The 15,890-nt window shown below is 37.4% G+C and overlaps 1 long non-coding RNA gene across 1 annotated transcript; it reads right to left on the bottom strand.

The window, feature by feature from the left end:
- Window positions 1-14,443: 14,443 nt before the first annotated feature.
- Window positions 14,444-15,165, bottom strand: LOC107870179. Its single transcript, XR_001674051.2, has 2 exons — window positions 14,949-15,165; window positions 14,444-14,884 (listed from the first exon to the last, which is right to left on the bottom strand). It is a non-coding gene; the product is annotated as an uncharacterized LOC107870179 (long non-coding RNA).
- Window positions 15,166-15,890: the final 725 nt, after the last annotated feature.

Genomic DNA, 15,890 nt, shown 5'->3' with positions numbered 1-15,890 from the left:
GTGACCCCCTCCCCCTACCTATCTTTCTTTATGCGTTTTTGCCAATTCCATATATATACAAGACCATATTCATACGCAGGGGAAAGGGGGAGCATATACAGAGAATTCCTTTAAGATAGGTCATCTTCTTCACCAAGAAATTCACCTCACGGTCACACACACCAACACGCACCTCACAACACATAGACATCGTTCCCCTCTATTTTATATATACAGAGAGAATACAACAGACATACACTCATACACCCCCAATTCTCACTCCTAGAATTGATGATAAACACACAGCTACAGAATTCCACACTGAAGCACACCACTCACCTCATAGCATCTCACACACACACATATGAATAAAAGAGTAGATCGAGAGAGAGAGTAGATCAAGAGAGAGAGTAGTGGAGAGAGAGAGGTGAATTCGGTGGGGCTGAATATTCTGGTGAACTGCTCACCGGAACTGGTTGTGACGATCACTGTTGGGTCCACTGGTTTTTAAAATAACTATAGTTCTGAAAATCCCCCCCCCCCCCCCCCCACCCCCCAAAAAAAAAATCTCCTTATTTTTTGGGTTTTCTAGATGAATCCGACTCAAGAACGTTTATAACATCATCGTAATTAACTTTGTTCCATCAATATTCATGACTTTCCGAGTTCACTAGAACTCCGGGCATATAGTTCTCTCGGTTTTCTTGTAAGTTCCAGTTTTTGGGTTCACTGTTCTTCGTGGTTTTGGTGTTTTGAATCGGATTTTGGAGTTTTTCATATCAGATTTGTCTCATAGTTGAGTCGTGGCATTCTTTGAGTTTCCGGGACAACTTTTATTATCTTCTTAAAGTAAATCAAAAACATTTGGAAGGTCCAATTCTATATCTCTTATCTCTCTTTTTCGTGAGTATTTTTGAATTGTGTGATTTTGGTTGAATTTGGTTGAGGTGATTTTACTCTTCATTAATTGATTGTTAATTCTAGTGTGAAGTATGTTAATCACGTAGTTGATTTGGGGTTAAGTTGGATTTTAGGGATAAAGATAAAAACATTTATTAAAAGTGAATATTGGTTTATGTTGGTTCAGTGACGATTGCTTGATTCGGAATAAACATCACTTTGTTAAGTTCGATAGTATTATGTCTTAGGCCGTGAATCAATAGGCAAATTAGGAATTGTGAAATTGGTGAATGTTTAAATGTGCGTTATTGAATGGTTCTTGGCTTTATCGCTTTGGGGTCACTTGTATCATTTGGCTGGGGAATGCCCCGAAGTACTTGTATTATTTTATCCGGGGAATGCCCTGAAGTATTGTGTACTCAGGGGACGTTCGTGATAAAGTCCCGTGGCATCGGGTGAGGCATTGGAGCTTAGTCTAGTATTAGTTTAGAATAGGATTTACATTTCTGTAATTTTTTTCTATTTTTGGGGACTGTATAATTCGGACTGGATACTATTTTTGATTCGTTCTATTTTGTTTGTCGGTTTGATTACTTTATGTTTTTTTGTGTGGTTTTTACATTCGTAGTGTAAAATTAGTCGATATGCTCCATCAAGCAACTGTGGTCAAACCACGGTATCAAGGGGTGCCTAACACCTTCCCCTCTGTCAACAGAATTCCTTAGCAGGAATCTCTATTCGCAAACCAATTTAAAGAGTCAAATCATTTTGAAAAGGATCTTTCAAAGGTGACTTGGTACACCGGATTATGTTAAGTGACGACTCTGAATAAAAAATGTGAATAATCCTTTTTTGAAACAAATTTTCATTTTGTCACTTAATAATAAAAACCCTTTCAAACTTAAAATATGAATCTTTTCGGTTGAAAAAGCGGTGTGACAGCTCTGGCGACTCTAGTGGGGATCTTTTAAGAATTTGAGCATATTTTTGAGTTGTATCAGCTTAGAAGTTTTGTACATTTCATATAACGAAAATACCAAAAAGATTTTTTTTTCTTTCATACTTGTTGGTGTCAGTTTTATGTGAAGTGTCTAATTATAAACTCAAAAAGATTTTATTTATATAGTTCATCGTCTATATTTGGTCGTGTCTCTTAAGTCAGGGTTCAGTTCATTATTTAATCCTAAATTATCCAATCTGGATGAACTACGCACCCCTGATTCTCCTCTCTCGGGAGTGAGATACGTAGGAAGCCTATTGTGGGTTCGGGGATCTTATTTCAAAAAATCCAAAAAGATATTCTTCACTCTTCACTTAGAGTAGGTGTTTCGTATACATCTTTAAAAGAAAATCATAAAAAAGATTTTCCTTTAATAGGTTCAAGTTTCATTTTCATATGAAATTCAAAATCGAAAACCCAAAAAGATTTTCCTTTGGTAATCATTGGTTTCATTTGGTATAGAAATTTAAATATGAAAAGTGCAGAAAGATTTTTATCAATTCTTTTGACAATTTGTTATTTTCTTTTCTTTTCTCAATTTTAAGAAAAAGAAAAAAATGAAAGGAAAAAGAGTGTAACTGGCCATTTTGGCAAGACTTCACGAACTACACACACCTGATTCTCCTCTCTCGGGAGCGATATACGTAGGTGACCTTCTTGGGTTCGGAGATATTTTCAAAAGAAAAAAAGGGGAAAAAAGTTTTGAAAAAGTGTTGAACTCTAACACATTAGTTGTTTTTTGTTGATTCAGTTTAAGGTAATTGGTTTATGGCATTTTGGCTGATCTTCCAAGTCACACCAAATTTGAAAAAGGTTTAACTGTGTCCAACAAGGATATAGAGAGTGGCCCCATGGATCAAACAAAGAGTCAGGAAAATGAAAGTTTAAAGGAAGAGAATTTGAGACGAAGACAACAAATTTGAGACGAAGACAACAAATTATGGAAATGTATCGAGCTTAGGCCAATGGGCTCCCTCCTCCTTCATTCCCCACTTTTGACCCTGAAAATAACTTGAATCTTCCACCAAAATCGGAAAGTCAGTTTCCTACCATTGTTGATGCACCACAACATACAGTAGAATCTATTCCACATCAAATGCACCCTCATACTTCCACCACTCATTCTTTAGCTCCTCAGTATAAGTCTACCACATTCATAGCACCGCATACCATTTGTTATTTTGTTGCTCAACCTTCTACTAAGGCTTCCACATTGTCTATCAATCCAACGATTGTGCTTCCCCAATCCACTAGTGAATCCATGTTCAATACTCGTGATTATAATTGTTATACACTTGAGCCTACAGTTAAGTTAAGTGGACAGTTAAAATTTCTTACTTAGAAGTCTAGCATGTTACAAGAGCCAAGAAAATGGTTGGGAAAATTAAAAGTGTAGAAAATGATAAGAAAAGTTTCTTGGGACTTGTGGGCTATGAAGATGTTTCATATAAAAACTGGGGCATATTTTCTAGTGATAACCTTCTTTCAAGCTTTGAGACATCAAAATTTGAGGAGCTTGGTGGACAGAATGATTCTTTGAAACATTTGGGATGATACTGTAATCAATCAAGGGAAACTAAAGGAAAGAAGAAGGAAAATGCATCTGTTGTCGTGCCAGGGCCAAAGCAGTTTTTGAGAGGCCCAACTCACAATACTGTCAGCCTCAATCCCGAGCCCACATATCAAATCCACTTATTCATCTGCAATAAGGTTCCTCGTTTCAAAATCTAAGGATTTCCATTCCACTTCCTTAATGTCCTTTGAACAATGCACAATTGTGTACCCATCCGTCTTCTTATCCACAATGTAATGCAGCTGTCCCTAAAAATCGCCCTCGACCCCAACAAATTTACCAAGGAACCTCTAAATCCAAGTTTCATTCGAGGCTAGAGTTTGCAAAGAGGAGGAAGGAAAAGGATAGTTTCACTTCTATTGGGGAGTCCTATGCCAATTTGTTCCAGATATTGAGACAGAGGGGCATGATTACTCCTCTCCTTGGGTATACACCTAACCCACATTCAAGAAATTTTGATCCTAATGTAAGGTGTGCATATCATTCTAATGTTTAGGGTCATAGTACTGAAGATTGTCATACTTTGAAAAGAGAAATAGAAAAGATGAGTCAAGATAAATTAATTGTAGTGCAAAACATTGACCCCTCGACCATCCTGCAGAGTTCTTCACTAGCGCGCGGTACTGCACAATATGTGGGAGGCAATGAGTTAAGCATGGGGATCCAGAACTTATTTGTTGAAGGAAGCTCTAGTCATGATGATATGCAAACCAATGACTAATATATCAGGCTGAGTTATTGAAAAGTCACCCCTCTCCCTACTAGAAAGAGGTCTGGTAGTTTGTTTTGTTTTCTTTTATGTTATCTGAATTATTTCAGGGTGGTAGTTTGGGATCTATCTTGTTTTGTTCCTTTTTTCATTTATGTTCAAACCTTTTCTATCTTTTATTTCAACTAAATAGAGTATTCCTTTTTATTTTGTGTTTAAATATATGTTGTTTGTTTGTTTTCTTTACATAGTACATTTTATGTTGGCTCTAGTGATATGACTTGCTTGCGAAATTTTCAGCTAGGTCTTAAAATCTAATTTAAACATGAAACACTGAATCAGAGGGTTAAAGTTAGAAAAGGCATTTGAGAAAATAGGTATAGTGCTTAGACATTTGGTGGTCTTCTTTGAAAATTGAGGCAATTATTTTGAGATTACAAGAATAACTTGGTCATTAATTGAAAAAAATGTCTTAATTTGGTCAAATACTGCATGTGTGATTCTACATCAAAAGGAACAGAAAATCAGCTCCACAAAATCAGGAGTCATTCAATGTAAGGAATGTACAACAAAAGTGGAGTTATATGCTAGAAAAGCGCAGAAAAAGTAGTGACGCACAGACTCAATCAAAGTTAATGCTGTAAAAGATGTCACACATGATCTTCATCTCAAACTTTCAAATTGTATGTTATGTTCTTGTATTTTCAAAGATTGATATGACGAAGGCATTTCATTCTGCTGTCCAAACACCGTGTCATCCTTTGTTTACCCCATTTGAGCCTTAGTTTTAATTTCTTTCATATACCTCTTTTGGAATCAAGATAGAGTCAACAAAGTTCAAAAGAAAAATATCGAGCAAAAGAATAGAGTCAAAAAATTTCAAAAAAAAAAGGAAAAAGTATGGAAAAAAAGAAAAGAGAAGAGTGTCGATAAGAAAAGAGTCTAAAAGTTTCAAAGACAAACAGAGTCAATAAAAGTGAAAAATAAGAAATCAAATCAAAGGAAAGAACAAGCTGCCACAACTGTGCGTGATCTGCTTCTCCTCTCTCGGGGGTGAGATACGTAGGTTTCCCTTCTCTAGGCTTAGTCCAACCAAATAAACAATTTAGAATTGCCCAATCAAAAAAAACTGGGGCATGATTTAATCCTCGTTGTTTGAGTTGATTCCAAAAGTTATAAGTCCCACCCCACTTTAAGTGTCGTTTGGGCCTTATGTCATTCTTTTTTTCTAATCTTATCCAAAATCCAACCTACAACCAAAAAAAAACCTTTAAATCAATCTTTGAGAATGTTAAGACTAAGCATGCAATGAATGGGATGACACATTTTGGGAACTACTGGTCTACCTCAGCAATAAGAATCGGGAGAGAAATAAAAATGAGAGTCTTATTGGTGAAAACCTTCACGGGCACCATAAGACGATGGAAAGTTGAGAGAAACAAAAATGAGAGAGTCTTATTGGTGAAAACCCTTACAGGCATCGTAAGACGACTGTGAGTTGAGAGAAATGAAAATAAGAGTCTCATTGGTGAAAAACCCTCACAGACACCATAAGGCAATGGTGAGCTGAGGAAAAAAAAATAAGAAAAGCTTATTGGCGAAAACCCTTCAAGGTGCTATTATCCGAATGAGGTCTTAAATGTAATTGAACTAAGGAATAAACTCAGTTTCAAGGCCATTAACTCAACAACAATTGGTAGAAATTTTGTATGAAAAGATCAGGTTGCTTAATCCAAAGTGCATGACAAATTCATTAGAGTTGACTGTCATTTTTAGATGAATTTTTTGTTTCTTTGTTTCAAATGGGAACATTCATTGTCTTTTCTTTCTTCTCTTTATTTTTTATTTTGTTTGCTTGAGTCAGTTATCCAAATAAAAAAAATGTTATTCTTTTTCCTTTTCTTGTCATTGAGTCAAGTCCATGTCAAAACAAGTGAGAAAAGATTTCAAAATTGGCTACTAGCTTCTTCAATTGCACAAAGCAAGACAAAAGGCCAGCACATAAGAGAAACATCATTGTGATCCAAAATAAGGCATGCAAAAAATTTTGTCAACAAATAAGTTTGGAAAATCACGAAAATACCAAGGTTCAAAGGGTTTATCTGAGAAGCATGGCAAAGTAGAAATACGGTGTTTGTTTCAGAGTCACTCTTAATAATCTAAGTTCAGATCAATGATACAGCAAGTCAATGACATATGCTAATGGTTGAAAGCAAGATTAAATATGAAAGGGGAAAAAGCGATTGCTGCGAAAGCTAAAGCCACAAACTAGCCACCATGTTTTTAAACTCACAAGTTTTCTTTGATGAAACAGGAAACATGTTAGCTTCAAATCAAGGACTTCAGAGTCTAAATATCAAAGGCTGCAATGCCTCACTTCCGTAAATGCAAGAGGTAATGTTGCTACACAGGTTTGATAATCAAAACCATGGTAAAACTCATAATACAATATCTCTAGGAGACATACTTCCTTGTCCAGGAGACACACTTCCATGTTTGGATAATTCAAGCAGCATTTATAAGGAGACGCACTTCATTGTTTTGGTAATTCAAGCAATATTTGTAAGGAGACGCACTTCTTTATTTGGTTAATTCATGAGATATTTGTAAGGAGACACACTTTCTTGTTTGGGTAGTTCAACCGACATTTGTGAGGAGACGCACTTCCTTGTTTGAGCAATTCAAGCAGGATTTGTAAGGAGACACACTTCCTTGTTCGAATAATTCAAGCAATATTTGTATGGAGACGCACTTCCTTGTTTGGGTAATTAAAATAACACTTGTAAGGAGACATACTTCCTTGTTTGGTAATGAAAGAAATATTGGTAAGAAGACGCACTTCCTACATTGGGTAATTCAAATTTTGCTTTTTAGGTAATGCACTTCCTAACTTAAGTCTTGCTTCCTAGTGGAGGTACTTCCTAGTTGAATCAATCCCCTTGACTCCTAGTAGATGTACTTCCTAGTTGAGTCAATCCCCTTGACTCCTAGTAGATGTACTTCCTAGTTGAGTCAGTCCCCTTGATTCCTAGTAGATGTACTTCCTAGTTGAGTCAGTCCCCTTGATTCCTAGTAGATGTACTTCCTGGTCGAGGAATTCCCCTTGATTCATAGTAGATGTACCTCCTGGTCGAGTCAGTCCCCTTGATTCCTAGTAGATGGACTTCCTAGCTGAGTTATTCCCCTTGATTACTAGTAGATAGACTTCCTAGTTGATTCTGTCCCTTTGATTTCTAGAAAATGTACTTTCTAGTAGAGTTATTGCACTTAATCCTTAAGAGACGCACTTCCTTGCTAGTTTTCATCTATCAGGGGGCACACTTTTTAATTTAAACTTCTATCTCTAGAACACACACTTTCTAGTCAGAATTCCTCACTTTAATTTGTAGGAGACGCACTTCCTAGTCTTGGTCATTCAATTTTACTCTCAAGAGATGCATTGCTTGGTCATAGTCTTGATTTATCATTGCAACATGCAAGTAGGTATGATGTGACTTTCACAAAAGTCTTCTGATGATAAACTGGGGAAAAAATTTAATTTCTATTTTGGAAATTTACTTTTCTGGCAAACGGAATTTCTCTTTACAATAATTATGTTTGAATTATTTTCTTTCTAGTTTTGATATGATTTCAGGAGCCACCCAAAGAACAGGGCAAAAAAATGGAAAGCCAAGCAACAAGGTGAAGTAATTGAAAGTTAACAAATTGAAAAATAGCAAGTCATGAGGCCCCCCTGGAGAATAGGGTGAAGAAATTGAAAGCCAAGCAACAAGTTGAAGAAATTGCAAGTCAGGAGCCCGCCTGAAGAATAGGGTGATGAAACTCAAGTGAAGAATCCAAAAGAAGCTGCATAGATAGTATTTTTGTAATTTCATTTATGCTTTAACTTGTAATTTTCATTTTGATGTAATGATAGAGCCGCGAACCAGAACCTCGATAGGGCCTCACTCGACTCTCCAACTCGGTATAGACCCTCTCCTTCCAACCCTTTCAGATTCCCTTATAACTTGGGTAGGTAGGATGTCTCAAGTCAAGACCCGATTGTCCGTCTTCCATCTATTTCTTTCCTTGAATAATGGTCAAGTCAAAATTTGGTCTCATTGTATACTTTTTTATCTGAAAACACTTTATGTTTACACCCAAAAAGGGGCATGATGTAGACACCTAATTTTGACCCTTCCGAAGAAAAATTTATCCATTTTGTACCTCATATTATCCTACACCTTCACCTATGTGATTATACCCCACAAAAATACAAAAAAAATAATAATAAATCCTAATAAATTTCATCTTGTTTTAAATATCCCAACAACCTCTCCAATTAAAAGAGAACACCTCACACCTCACCACCCCATACCCCTATCCTTACCTACCCTACCCTTACCTCTCACACCCCCTCACCCGTACCTCACATGACCCCCTCCTCCTACCTATCTTTCTTTACATGTTTTTTCCAATTCCATATATATACCGGACCATATTCATACGCAGGGAAAATGTGGAGCATATACAGAGAATTACTTTAAGGGAGGTCATCTTCTTCACAAAGAAATTCACCTCACGGTCGCACACACCAACACATACTTCATAGAACATAAACATTATTCCCCTTTATTTTATATATACAGAGAGGATACAAAAAACACATGCTCATATACCGCCAATTCTTACTCCTAGAATTGATGATATACACACAACTACAGAATTCCATGTTGAAGCACACCACTCACCTCACAGCATCTCACACATACATATGGAAAAGATAGTAGATAGAAAGAGATAGAGTATATCGAGAGAGAGAGAGTAGCAGAGAGAGAGGTAAATTTGGTGGGGCTGAGTATTCCAGCAAACTCCTCACCGGAACTGGCTGTGACGATCGTTGTTGGGTCCACTAGTTTTTAAAATCACCATACTTCTGAAAATCCCCCCTCCCCCCTACAAAATCTCCTTATTTTCTGGGTTTTCTAGACGAATCCGACCCAAGAACGTTTGAAACATCACCGAAATTAACTTTGTTCCATCGATATTCGTGACCATCCAAGTTCACCGGAGCTCTGGTCATATAGTTCTCTCGATTTTCTTGTAAGTTTCAGTTTTTGGGTTCACTGTTCTTCTAGGTTTTGGTGTTTTGAATTGTATTTTTGAGTTTTTCATATCGGAGTTGGCTCATAGTCGAGTTGTGGCATTCTTTGAGTTTCTGAGACATAAAGCTCTCTTAAATTTGTAGGATCCATTCTATCTACTGGAATAGAGATAGGCTGAGTGTCAGGAATAAGATCAATCCCAAGATCTATTGCCCTATCGGGAGGAACTCCTGGAAGATCGTCAGGAAAAACTTTCGAATACTCATTGACAACGGGAACAGACTGGAGTGAAGGTATTTCTGATTACAATCTTTGACTCGGACCATGTGGTAAATACACCCCTTGGATATCATTTTTTGATCCTTAAGATATGAAATGAACTTTCCTTTAGGCATGACAGGACTACCTTCCCATTCAAGAAGTGGTTCATTGGGAAACTGAAACTTGACCACGCTCGTTCTACAATCAATGGAAGCATAACATGAATATAACCAGTCCATACCCAATATAACATCAAAGTACACCATGTCCAACTCAAATAAGTTGACTGTTGTGTCTTTATGGAGGACGGTAACTACACAATCTCTATAAACTCGTCTAGCAATAATAGACTTGCCAACAGGAGTGGAAATAGAAAATGGCTTTAGGATTTGTTCGGGGAAAACTCCAAACTTCATAGCTACATATGGGGTCACAAAGGACAAGGAAGCACCAGGATCAAGTAGCACATAAGCATCATGAGAAAAGAATTTCAATATACCAGTAACCATATCAGGAGAAGCCTCTAAATCCTGGCGATTTCCCAAAGCATATAGACGATTCTGAACTCTACCGGTCCCCGGAGTAGTGCTCTGACCTCCTGCAGGAACTGAAGTAGAAGATTAGGCTTTATTTCCTCCATTAACTTTCTTTGCTGATGGATAATCCTTTTGAATATGAACCCGCTGACCATACCCATAGCATACACCTTTTTCGTAATGACACTCGCTTGGGTGATTCTTTTCATAAATAGTACAAGTGGGATATGATGGGACCCACTGACTTCCCCCTTTCTATGAGTGAGAACCTTGAACCCTGAAATTTTGATTTGTCTGAACATGCTGGTCAATCCTAGGCCTTGGTGTAGGTGCACTAGCAGAAGACGGGGCAGGTCCAGATGACCTCTTATGAAAGAAATCTTTGTTTCCATTTCCTGAGCACTGTTGAGTAGACTCATTACCTACTGACTTGGCCCTCTTATTCTAAAATTCCTCCCTATCTCTTTGTTTTTCCTACTCAACCTATTGGACATACATTATCAACCTAGAAATATCCATATCACTAATTAGCAATACCGCTTTGCACTCTTTTTGTACATATTTTGCAAGTCCAGACACAAACTTTAGCATCTTAGCCCTCATTGTAGATACAAACTCTAGAGCATATCGAGATAATTTAGTGAACTTGAGACCATACTCCTTCACACTTATCTTTTCCTGTTTTAAATTCACAAACTCCTGTACCTTGGCCCCCTTAGCTCTTATGAAAGAAATGGTCAAGGAAAGAATCCATAAAATCATCCCATACAGTAGGAGGTTCATTTTTACCATGACAAAGCTCCCACTGATAATACCATATACTAGCAACATCCTTCAACTGGTAGGATACAGACTCAACTCCCTCTCATGCATAACCCTTAAGATTTTTTCAACTTCATCAATAAAATTTTGGGGATCCTCGTCGACCTTGGATCCTGTGAACATAGGTAGATTCATCTTGAAGAACGCTTGGATCCTAGAAATATTGGAAGAGTCATGAGAGTTAGAGCTGGTAGGACCCGGACGACTGGATTGAGATGCTACAAGCTGCGTGAGCATCTGAATAGCCTGTCTAAGTTTGCCATTGGTAGCATCAGTATGAGGAGGCTGTATAAAGAATGTCCTGGGTCCACAGGAGGTGTATCAGTAGTAACATTCTTCCCAGGAGTGCGAGCTCCATGTCTGGTATGCATCACATGAGTCGAGGGCATATTGTTAGTGTTGGAACTAGAAGAGGCCCCAGTATTAGTAGTAGCCCTCTGGATGACATGTTTTTTTTGGAGGCATGATCTAAAACAAATGACAAGCATGAATTAAATTAACTCCATAGAGTTGAACTTTACCGAACGAACTAGAGTATGAAAGAATGGAAAATATCTCCTAAATGCCCTGTAGCCTTCTAATTATAAGTGTGGCACAATTCACACCGATAAAAGAATACTACTAGACATGACTTCACAGATGCCCTAGGACAATTGAACCTAGGTCTCTGATACCATGTTTGTCCCGACCCGGGCCGGGGCCCTGGACGTGGCACACACTCGATACTATAGCTAGTACGAGCAAACATTTCGGCATATCACCCGAGCATACTTTTAATGCAAATGGATAAAGCGGAGGTAATATAGAATTCAATTATGATTTTCTCAAGAGATAAAACTTCACCCAAGTTAATTAATACCGCATTATGTTCAACAACACCAATAGTTATGATAAATAAAAACTGGAAATTACAAAGTTTGCTTGATAACTATGCTAGCCTGTGAAGCCTCTAATAATTACCAATACTGAAAGAGAAGAAAATATAAAATAATAATCATCATATCTCGTTTGGCCTCCTGATAGGAAAGAGGCTCACCAATAGCAGGAGACAGAGATCCTAATGAGATGCCTGACAGCGAACTTGAGCGCTAGAACCTACATCATGAAACGATGTAGCGCCAAAGGCGGTCAATACGTGGAATGTATTGGTATGTAAAATTATTTCAAGAGAATAGTATAGCAAGAGAACAATTCAAATTAAAAGTAAGTGGAGACAACCGGAAGGGAATAAGAACATAAACTGAACATATAATTAACTAAGATAAATTTATTTCCTTTGATTATTTGTGGGAGAAAGTAGTGAACCATCATAAACCACCATGTGAGAGCATGGAGTCTGATCTCGGCCCGATCAACTAAACTGTCCTATACCTTGCCGGGCATAGGACGTGACATGACATTATTTTCTAGCAAATAACCATGGTTAGCCCCTTTTCGGGGAACATGAAAAAAGAGAGTCATCCGATTTACAGAATAGTCTCTATCCTATGTCGGCAAACATAGTTGCGGGCATTTTTTTTTTTAAACCTATGCCTTCAGGGTCAGCTAACTAACTCCCTTTTAATCATGACATTATTATATTCCATGTTAGACCCATGCTCGTGATTTAGCCTTTTTAGGCTCATGTACATAATTTGGCCCTTTTTGGCCTCAAGTTGGGAATTCAATTATTCTGTATTCATGAGATTGATACCTTTTCATAACATTTAGAATAACTAAAAAAACATTCTGTTAAGGATTCATCAACACGATTTCCACAACTTTTGAGAGATTATGTTTAGGAGTTAACTGGAAAGATGGTAATTTATAAATTGTGTAATCGCTGGGAACTAAATCTGTCCAGAAATAATTCTTAAGTATTAAAGAGGATTCTAACTTTAAGTCTGGGAAAATCCTTGGAGCATCGCTGTAACTGCTGAAGCTATAATGAGTGCTTCGCAACTTTGTCATAATCAACTAAAACACATTTACAAAGGGAATCATGCTTGCAAACATTAATCCTAATTGGACCACTATAACCAACAGGAACATATAACATGCAAGAACAATAAGCCAACATAGTTTACTGTAGAGCATCAACCAAACATCATATCACTAGTTTACGACATGAAATAAAAACAGGGCAACCTAAAGTCAATATTTATTAGTTCAGTAGCCTTAAATAAATTGTACATACATTAGAGAGAGACCCAACATAAGACAAAATCCGTTAGCACCAAGGTAGTTAGTTTGCGACAATTAAGGACCTTTAAAATTGTAGCAATTACAGAAACTCGGTTTTCTAGGGATGCCTAACATGGGCTTGACTCTACTGCCAGACTCAAGTTTTTCAGAACTTCATAAAACAACTTAGGCAACCAGGGAAAATTCTTTAATATATACAAACACCAAGTTCCTAATCCACGCACCAAGTTAACAATACCGGACCATGTGGAGGGAAGCAGGTTACAAAATATAAAAGAGAACATCCAGGAAAGAGAGCAAGAGACAATTTTACATACCTAAAAACATTTAAAGGACTTTAGATCATAAGGATAAGCTTGATCACTTGAGACAACCTATGGAGCTTCTTAGAAGTTGAGTTTGAGAGAGAGATTTAAGACTGTTGGGAGGTGATATTAAGTCGTGAAACTGGTGGATGAAGAGGGGGGTTTAATACAAGAAATTGAGGAAAATAAAGAGACAGCTAAATACATAAAACTGATGGGGTGTAAAAGATATTTATTTGCAGGGAAATAAAAGTAACGTGTTATTTGCTGGAAACAAAAAATGTAACGTATTTGCAAATAAATTTCTAGATCCAATGAATAAAAGAGTTTTAAATTTTTTGGGATAATGTTAAAACAAAGACAAAATTGCCCTTGAAGGATCTCACAAAGAAAGGCTGTGAGATGTTACAGCCCCGAAGTATTGTGTACTCGGGGCACGTTCGTGATGAAGGCCCGAGGCATCGGGTGAGGCAGTGGAGCTTAGTGTAGAATTAGTTTAGAATAGGATTTACATTTCCGTATTTTTTTTTCTATTTTTGGGGACTGTATAACTCGGACTGGACACTATTTTTGATTCATTCTGTTTTGTTTGTTGGTTTGATTGTTTTACATGTTTTTGTGTGGTTTGTACATTCGTAGTGTCAAATTAGTCGATATGCTCCACCAAGAGACCGTGGTCAAACCACGACATGGAGGGGTGCTAACACCTTCTCCTCGGTCAACAAAATTCCTTAGCCGAAATCTCTGTTCTCAAACCATTTTAAAGAGTCAAATCGTTTTGAAAAGGATCTTTCAAAGGTGACTTGGCACTCCGGATTATGTCAAGTGGGGACTCTGAATTAAAAAATGTAAATAATCCTTTTTTGAAACAAATCTTCATTTTGTCACTAAATAATAAAACCCTTTCAAACTTAAAATATGAATCGTTTCGGTTGAAAAAGGGGTTTAAACATGCAAGGCAGGCAGATAGAAATACTACATATATACAGGGAGGGCAATAAGTTGTCAGATTATCTTGCTGATCATGCTATAAATAATGGTGAATGAAGCTATCAAGATTTTAAGAGCATGGAAACATAAGGCAGGAGGATCATAAACAGTCATAAATTAATAAGCCCATACTTAAGAGTTTCATCAATCAAGGGATGAAGGGGCTAGGCAGGCTACAACATAAGTTTCTTCACATAGCATATTTACTTTTTTATAGTTGCCTCTTAGGTAACAAAAAAGGTGAATTGCTAAATAGCCTACAGATATACAGCCTTCAAAAAGGACTTGGCAAAAAATGGAGGGGCTAGGGTCAGATCTGGCGATGGTAAACCTGAATGAGTCCATCACCATATGGCATAAGTGTGAAGCTTCCCTTACCTTCACTACATTTTCTACCTGCAGAAATGGATTAATCCGAAGAGAAAGGTGAATCAAAGAGAAGGGAGTCTTTTTACTAACCTGGTAAAGGATTACGGCAAATTTGAATAAGCACCCTCAGCAAAAAGTGATTTCACATCAATCCATCTACCATAGAGCACAACTGAAACAATATATGATAAGTATACAGAGTGGATTAGACAGAGAAAAGCTAAGAAAGTACTTACTTTTGAAAGCTTTCTTAATAATCATGGAAGAATTGATGGGCGAAGTATTGATAATCCAATGGAGAAGGTGGACCAGTTGGGTTGAGCTACGGAAACATAGGGCATGTGAAGGTTTTTGGAAAGAAAGGAATTGTGTGGAATAGGAAACCATACCATTTTATATATGTAATAATGGGGTATGGGCTTGGTATTTGGCAGATTGGGCTGCTGTTTTTACCTACTGTGTATGTGTAATTTTTGGGCCATTTGGTCTTGTAGTTTTTGTGTTATAAATAAAATCACAATATTAAAAAAAAAAAATTGTCAAAGTATCTAGCAAAAATAGGGATGTAACACCTGATAAAGAAAGGAGATAAGGACCTTTTAACCCATCGATGTGGGACTCCAACACCCCGTACACCCCATGACTGGACATCTAGAGCATGGACAATATAAGATGGGGCCCAACATCAAAAACAATTATTGGGTGGGCCTGACTCTAATACCATGATAAAGAATGGATCATGGGTCTAACTTAATCTCAAAAACTAGCTCACGAGCGGAGGATTGCCCAAGATCATATAAGGAGAGAAAAGACCCTTTAACCCACCGATGTGGAACTCTAACAATACTCCAACTTAGGAACAGGAGTCTCACATTGGCAAACACAAGAGAGATGCTAGGCATATAAGTAAGAAAGTCTTACTCTCTAGTGACGTGTTTTAAAGTCATGCGGGTCTAGGTCCTGAGCGGACAATATTACTGTTCGGCTGGGACGTTACAAATGGTATCAGGGCCAATTCAGTGTTAGCCTTGGAAATGTAGGTCATAGTTCAAATTGAGTTTAGACAAATTCCAGTAAGGTGCGAACAACCTCAATTCTAAGTCTAGGGAAATAGGGCAAATCTCAGTAAGGACGATGAGTCCATAAGAGAGGGTGTATGTAACACCCAAACTTAGAAT

This window comes from Capsicum annuum, chromosome 5, assembly GCF_002878395.1.
Source record: "Capsicum annuum cultivar UCD-10X-F1 chromosome 5, UCD10Xv1.1, whole genome shotgun sequence".
NCBI lineage: Eukaryota > Viridiplantae > Streptophyta > Magnoliopsida > Solanales > Solanaceae > Capsicum > Capsicum annuum.
This window is presented reverse-complemented; position numbering and strand designations above follow the sequence as displayed.